Genomic DNA, 7542 nt, shown 5'->3' on the forward strand with positions numbered 1-7542 from the left:
AGTCTATGGCTTTCTTTCTTTCTTTTTTAAAGATTTTATCGATTTATTCATGAGAGACACACAGAGAGAGGCAGAGACACAGGCAGAGGGAGAAGCAGGCTCCCTGCGGGGAGCCCGATGCGGGACTCGATCCCTGGACCCTGGGATCACGACCTGAGTAGAAGGCAGATGTTCAAACGCTGAGCCGCCGAAGTGTCCTGAGTCTCTGCCTTTTAAATATAAGATAAGGATGTGTAACTGTGGGGGATGTTGGAAGCCATACATTTAATTAGAGAAATATGTAAATCACCCAGTTCTGCAAGGGACTCGGAGGTGCCCTGAGGGGTGTGGCTTTAACAAGCTGCTCCCCTGTGGGAGGAACATGCAACTCTCCCATTTCACAGATGGGGAGCCTGAGGCCCTTGGACAAGAACTTCTCCCCTAAAGTCTGCAGCCTCTCAGGGGCCCATGAACATGTTTGCTAAGGGGGGATGAGGAGAGGAGGGAAAAAACCACACTGACAAACATGTCAAAATGAATAAATGTTTAATTAAATGTCCAGAGAACATAACATTAGTCAACTAGTCAATTGCATCTCAACTCCGCGCTGGGAGAGTTATATATAAATTCTATTTAATGAGGCATGTGGGTGCCTTTTAATATGTTTGACGTGACATGGTGTGGATATGCCAAACAGGACCCAGCGGAGATCTTAAAATAGCCCTGCCCACAGAGAAGGAGGGGTTTGCCAAAGAGCCCACTTGCATTCATTCATCCAACCGTTCCTTCGGCAAGCACGGAGTCTGTGAATTCAGCAGAGCCCATGTGACAGTCCCTGATTCTGCTGGAGGATGGCTCAGAGTCACTGCCTCCCTCGGGCCCTCCCGAACCTGACTCCTCCCTCCATCTCCCCCAGTGCAGGGCCTTCCTCCTATGCACGAGGAGAAACTGAGGCTCAGAGAGAGCAGGGCAGGTGAGAGGTCACAGAGAACCACCTAGTGGGTGGCAGGGCGGGATGAGCACCCGGGCCTCCCTGCTTGCCTCTCCCGGACGCAGGCAGGCCCACGTCGGCCCCCCATCTCCTCACACCCCCCACCCTCTGCTGGATCCTCATGAATATGTACAGAGCTGACCCCGTCCAGCCTCCCCCTTCCAGAACTCCGCAAGGAAGCCCATTACAGATTCATGTGGCACCAACTGCATTTCTAATTAAGAGAACACGGTTGTTCTAATTTTAACATCACTCCCGTACTACCTCCGACCGCCGCCCCTCCCTGTCATTTCTATAAGGGATGTTTTCGCCTCCGAGGAGCATGTGCGGCCCCAGCTCTTGTCTGTTACTTGGGATGAATCATCTTCTGGAGGGCTCTTCGTAACGTGGGTGACTTGAATCACTTGTTCTGGGGTCCCTGACAGATGCTTCCTCCATTAAGTGGAGACCGCCCGCCCACCCAGTTAGCACTGGGACCAAGTTGGAGGCTGGAGGCCACGGCCCCTGTTAACCATGACCCTGAGAATAAAACCCAGCCGCCTCCCCCCCGGCTGCCAAGCCTCCGCTGCTGACTCATCTCCTCCAACTCTCTCTCCTGCTCCCCCCACCTCCCGCCTAGGATTGCCAGATGAAATACAGGGTGCCCAGTTAAACTGGAATTTCAAATGAAAGGCAAATGATTTTTTTTAGTTATAAGTATGTCCTACGCCACATTGGGGACACACTTATACTAAAAACTCATTTGCTACTTCTCTGAAATTCTCATTTTAGAAATTTAACTGGGTATTCTATATTTTTATTTGCTAAATCTGGCAGCCCTATTCCAGGCACACCATCCCGTTGCTATTCCACGATCACACTGCTGGCGTTCCCGCCTCAGGGCCTTTGCACGTGCTGTTCCTTCAGTCTGGAGCACTCTTCCTGCCCCATCTTTGCTGATTCCTTGATCAAGATCTCAACTCAAATCTCACTGCTCCAGAAGTCCTCCCTGACTGCAGACTGAAGTGGCATCCCACCATTGTTGCCATCATCCTCTCTTCTACAATCTGGTTTTGTGCTTCTTGTGGCACTGACCGTGATCTCTGAGATGACCTTGTATGTGTGTGGTTTTTCTGTCTCCACAAGGTAGGGTCAGCCTGTGAGAGGAGCAAGTGTGCCTAGCAGGGGGACACACAACATGTGTGTGTTGGATGTTGTTGAACATGTACAGGTGCCCCTGGCAAGAGAGCCTCCGTTTTGCCCACACTGTAGCTGCGGAAACCGAGTGGGGAGGTGACGGACCTGTCCTTGGATCCAGCTGGCCCTTTATAGGCCAGGAGCTCCGCCACGATTTCCCATTCACTAACTCATTTCATCTCAAATCAGTCCAAACGACGGAGGCATTACTACTGCTTCCATTTCCCCCTAAGGAAACGGAGACATGGAGAGGTTCAGCAACTTGCTCAGTCACACAGCTCAAGAGAGGTGGAGTCAGGATTTAAACCTAGGCCTTCTGGTTCCAGAGGCTGCACATGGAGGACAGGGGCCTGGTCCCACCCCTCACTTCACCCACTTAAATGTTTACAGCAGACCCACAGAAGCCCTGTCCTAGCCACACAATCTCAACACTCTCCTGACCTCATTGGTGCCCCTCCCTGCTACCTACCACCACTGCCCCTGGCCGACTTGGCAAGTGCTATTCCCTCTTCCTGGGGACTCTTCTCTTTTTCTCTTGTCCACGAGAAAATCTTTGGCCATTCCATCAAAATGCCTGAACAAGTGTCTCCTCTTCCAGGCAGCCCTCCCTACTTATCCCCTCTCCACACTAGGCTGGGGCCTCCTCTGAGCTTCCTCAAGACTCCTCCCACTCTGGCCTGGCTCCACACTGGACCGTGAGCCCTGGCAGGGCAGGGGTAGTTTAGAGGCCTTCCACGGCCCCTGTGCCCAGTGCAGGCTGGGGTGAGAGGATAATGGACCTTCAGGATTGTGAGGACCATCCCTCCTATCAGCAGGGAGCCTCAGCTGCATTTGCCCTTTGTGTCCTCAGCAGGACTTTAGTTCCCATCTCCGGCTGTCCCAGGCCAAAAGGAGTTGACTCCACTGATGTGACTGGAGCAGGAACAGCCACAGAGTCAGGGGATCTCGTTGATGGAGGAGCTTCCAGAATTTACATCCAGGTTGGGATTTTGGCTCAACAAGCCTCAAGGCCCACTCAGAGGAAAGTTTTCCTAGGGAAAGGTATCCTACGGAAATAACCAGACAAGTGCACAGAGCAACATGCATGAGGATGTTCATCTTGGGGAACAGTAAAACACTGGAAACATTTATAAGAGTAAAACGGTAGAAGCAAGCCGAGTGCCCATCCCCAGGGATGGCTTTAGTGACCTGTGCTGCATCTACGCCGCGCAGCTGGCCTCCGCCTGCATCTGCTGTTCCTCTTGCACCTTCTTCCTCCCACTGTCTGTCTGCCATCATAGCCCCACCCCCTTCAACTTCAAGTCTTTGCACGCACTGTTGCCCCTGTCCAGATCAGTCTGCCCTCACCTCCTTACTTGGTTAGCTACTACTCACTCTTCAAATCCCAACCCAGTCATCACTTCTTGGTGTGTGTGGGGGGGTGCCCTCCTTGTCCAGGTGAAATTCCAATAACATGGGTCTTCCAGGAGCCCATTATATTTGCAATGGTCCCTGGGCTGGTGTGATTCTCGATTTATCTTTCTCCCCAGTTGGACTGTAAGCTCCACAAAGGTAAGAACTGATCTGTTTTGTTTCCTGATGTAAGCCAGAGTCTAGCACCATGCCTGGCACACAAGGGGTGCTCAATATTTGTTGAAAGGACGTATGTATTAGTGAATAACTAATGGATACAGACCCATACTTACCGACATGGCAAGATGCCCGTGATATATTTACATGCATGAAGAACGTAGGTTACAAAATCTCTACAGCTTGCTGACATTTCTATAGGAGAAACAATTTCTCTGTATGCATATATATAAAGGGAAAAAAATTCTTGGACGAAAGCACAGCACATCGAAATGGAGTTAGCAACCAGCCGAGGGGCTCGGGTGATGCTTCTTTTCTTCTCGCTTATCTGTAGTTTCTGCTTCAATTAGCTCAGATTACCCTGTAGTTAGAAAAGTGCATACAAATCCCAGGGCGGGGGGTGGTCTTGTTGACATGCAGGTTCTGATCCAGCAGGTTTGGGGTGGGGCTCTCAGGGGACTCCCCTGTTGTCAACTAGAGGACTAGTCTCTCTCTTAGATGTCCTGAATCAGGCAGGGAGAGCCAGGAGCTGCCTGTGGTGTCCTTCAGACCCTCACATTGGTCATTGTTGGCTAAATCAGGCCAGGGTTGTGCGGGGGGAGCTGGCCCTTGAGCCCATCTAGACCAGCTTAGCTCTCCCTCTGAGGTTTAGCCTCTCCCCTGTGTGGACAGGGCAGCCCCTTGAGGGCAGTAGATGTGCTCCCCAGAGACCCGGCTCAGTGGGCAGCTGGGACTAGGCACTGGGGCTTCCCCTTCCTTGAGCCCTTAGTCCCTCGGAGCTGCGAGCCCCTCATCACAACCCAGGGGGACACAGAGACCCAGAGAGAGGAGGAGACTGACTAGATAGTCAGAACCAGAAGCAGAAGCCTAAGGTTACTGGATGAAGGACAGAGGGACAGAGCAAGGCAATAGCACCTATTTTCCCCAGAGACAGCCCAGCTACTCCCCCAGTTGACCTATCAGGGGTGAGGGCATCTGAGCCTCGCATACATTTATCCCTAGGAGACCTCTTTTAGCCCAAACACACCAGGCTCCTGCTCAGGTATGGCTCTCCATTGCCTATGGGAGAGATTTTACAATTTTTTTGACTCTCATAGAATTTTCACAAAACTGTATCCTCCCCCAACCTTTATAAGTTGGCATCTATAGCTTCTCACCCTACATTTATTTATTTATTTTTTCACCCTACATTTAAAGGTATACCTTTATCAATAGGAAATAGAACGTATTAAACATTTTGCAGGATGAAATGCAATGACCATCTACCATAATTAGAATACTTTATGATATGACTTGACAAAATAGATTATAATTATCAAATTAAATATCCTCCTCAGAATCTGAAATTACGTGAAATTTTATTGAATGGGTTTTATCCATTTCGTAATTCAAAATGTAAGAAACCTTTTCAAAAAGAGTCCAGGGAAATTGGAAAGAATGAGTTTTGCTGAGTTGTCTTTGGCTGTCCTGACTTCAGAACATCTCCTTGCAGGCCACATGTCCCCCGGGGTGGGTGTGGGGGATGTTACAAGGCTGGGAGAGACAGGGAGCTTGTGGTTTGAATTAGTGATCCTGGTCATCCTAAGTCAGTACTTGCCATCCTCCCTGAGTCTGGGAGCTGGGAGCTGGGAGCTGGGAGCTGGGAGCTGAGAGCTGGGAGCTGGGAGCTGGGAGCTGGGAGCTTTTAATACCTAGCACAATATGCCACAGCTCCATTCCAAACAGGTGAGTATTCAAACCCAGGCTACTAACTGTTCCTGCCTACTGCCCATTGCTTACTGTCCCTACGTGAGTTTCTGGTCTTGGGTTCAAACTGCTTCCTCTGCTGAGACTGTTACAGTCCAGGTTGCCTCCTCCTAGAACTCTTCTCTGACCCACCAATATGGCACCTCCCTTCTCTGAGGTTCTAGCACTTCCATCCCATAGAAGATGCTTGTCTGTTTCCCTCCCAGCCCCTCCATAAAGAAGCCCCATCTGACTTGCACTCTCTTCCCCTCCCCCTCATCCCCGCTGGCTCCTTGGGAAGCTGCCAACACATAACCTGAGCTAATAAATACTTGGAGAATAAATACATGGGCAAGCAGGGCATTGATAAAGAGTGCCAATATCCCTTGGAGGTGATAACAGCAACTCAACTTTCCCGGCTTAAGGAACAGTAGTATTGACTTGGCAGCTAACATGAATTAGTCTTCAACCTGGGTATCTAAGAAAAAGCCCTTGATAATTGTTCTCTCCCACTGATGGGAAGGGTCTTTTCAGTGGTTCCTGAAAGCAAAAAAGTGATTACACTTACATATTTGAATTCCCTTACCCCCCACCCCATGAAGTCCTCTTGCCCACTGCCTTCGGGACCTGTGGGTGGTAGGAGCAGGGAGCTGGGGTTGCAGCCATCCCCTTCTCCTTCTGCATTTTAAGATGCTTCAGCTCCAAACCAGTAATTTTGAATGGGGGTAAAAAAAACCCTTCTAGCATACACAGGATCTTTTGGCCACCCTGTCTCCTCCTCTATCTGTGTCCATCCCGGGCAGGTTGCCAAGAGAAAAGCCTTCTCATCTGCTACCTGGCCTGTCATGGGGCCCCCAGGGAGGGAGCGCTGCTGCCTGGGATGATTATGCCTTAATGCAGTGAAATAGCTCACATCTTTCATTATGGGTGACCTAAGACCAGTCCTTGTCCATCTCTAAGATGAAGGGCTCCTCGTCGACGCCAGCTGACTGGCTCTGGCAGCCAGATTAAGTCCTGTCTGAGCAGAGTGGGAGGAGTGGGAACGAGGGCTCAGAGCGATTGGCCATGTCTGTGGGAGCCACAGGGAGGGAGCGTGGAGATACGTGCATAGAATTTTACCATTTATGAAATTCAGGTTGAAACCTGGTGGACTGAGGGTGGGTTTCTTTGGCCCACATAAGTTGCTTTTCTCGACTCTTTAACCTTGAATTTTATTACCACTATTTATAAAGTGGAAGGTTTTATCCCCACAGCCCCCAAATCTGGATTTTGGGAATCTCTAGAAAACCACGAGAAATGGTGCCACTGGCCTTTATTCCCCACGTGGTGGCCAGAGTCAAGCAGGTGAAGCCATGCACCCAGGTCACAGCCCCACTACCAGCTCGTTGGGCGTGACATCTACCTGGCCTGTCATGGTGACAAGCCCGTGCTGGATTACCAATTTGCTCAGTCGGCAGCTGGCTGAGGGGACAGTGTGGAAAGTTTCCGAGAGGGGATGAGTTGTGGCTCCTTAGACCATGTATTCAAGCACCAAATGTCTGCTCCCACTGCGCTCAGAGAGATGATGTGACTTACCCAGGGTCAAGGTCACCTGGCTGGCAGGTGGCTGAGGTGGCGTTGTCTTCAGTACCTGGGCCTGTCCACCAAGCTCCGGGCTGCTGCCTTTGCCTCACGCCATCTCCATGGGGAAGGGCCCCCAGGGAGGCAGCGTCGCTGCCCTGGGATGATTATGCCTTAATGCAGTGAAGCAATGGGTCCCTCAAATTGCATTTTCCTGACTCTTATAAACGGGCTTTATTTGCTTTCAGTAAATACTCCCCAAATGAAAGTGGTCACCTGATGAGGCTGCTAATGAAATCCTCCACAGAATTTTATTTGCTAATTACATACAACATAAAACTTAACTAAATAATAGATGATCACGAAACCCATGGTCTCGGGTTTTGTTTTCTTCCTTTTCTCCCTCTTTAACGGTGATTGCTCACTTTACTTGATGTAAAAATTGTAGATCTTAACTGGCTCCTTGAGAATTAATCACAGGATAACATGCTCACAGGGATTCGTTCCTATACCCGTGTGAGCTGTCTCAGCTGCGGAGGCCA

This window comes from Vulpes vulpes, chromosome 9 (genome assembly GCF_048418805.1).
Source record: "Vulpes vulpes isolate BD-2025 chromosome 9, VulVul3, whole genome shotgun sequence".
Lineage (NCBI taxonomy): Eukaryota > Metazoa > Chordata > Mammalia > Carnivora > Canidae > Vulpes > Vulpes vulpes.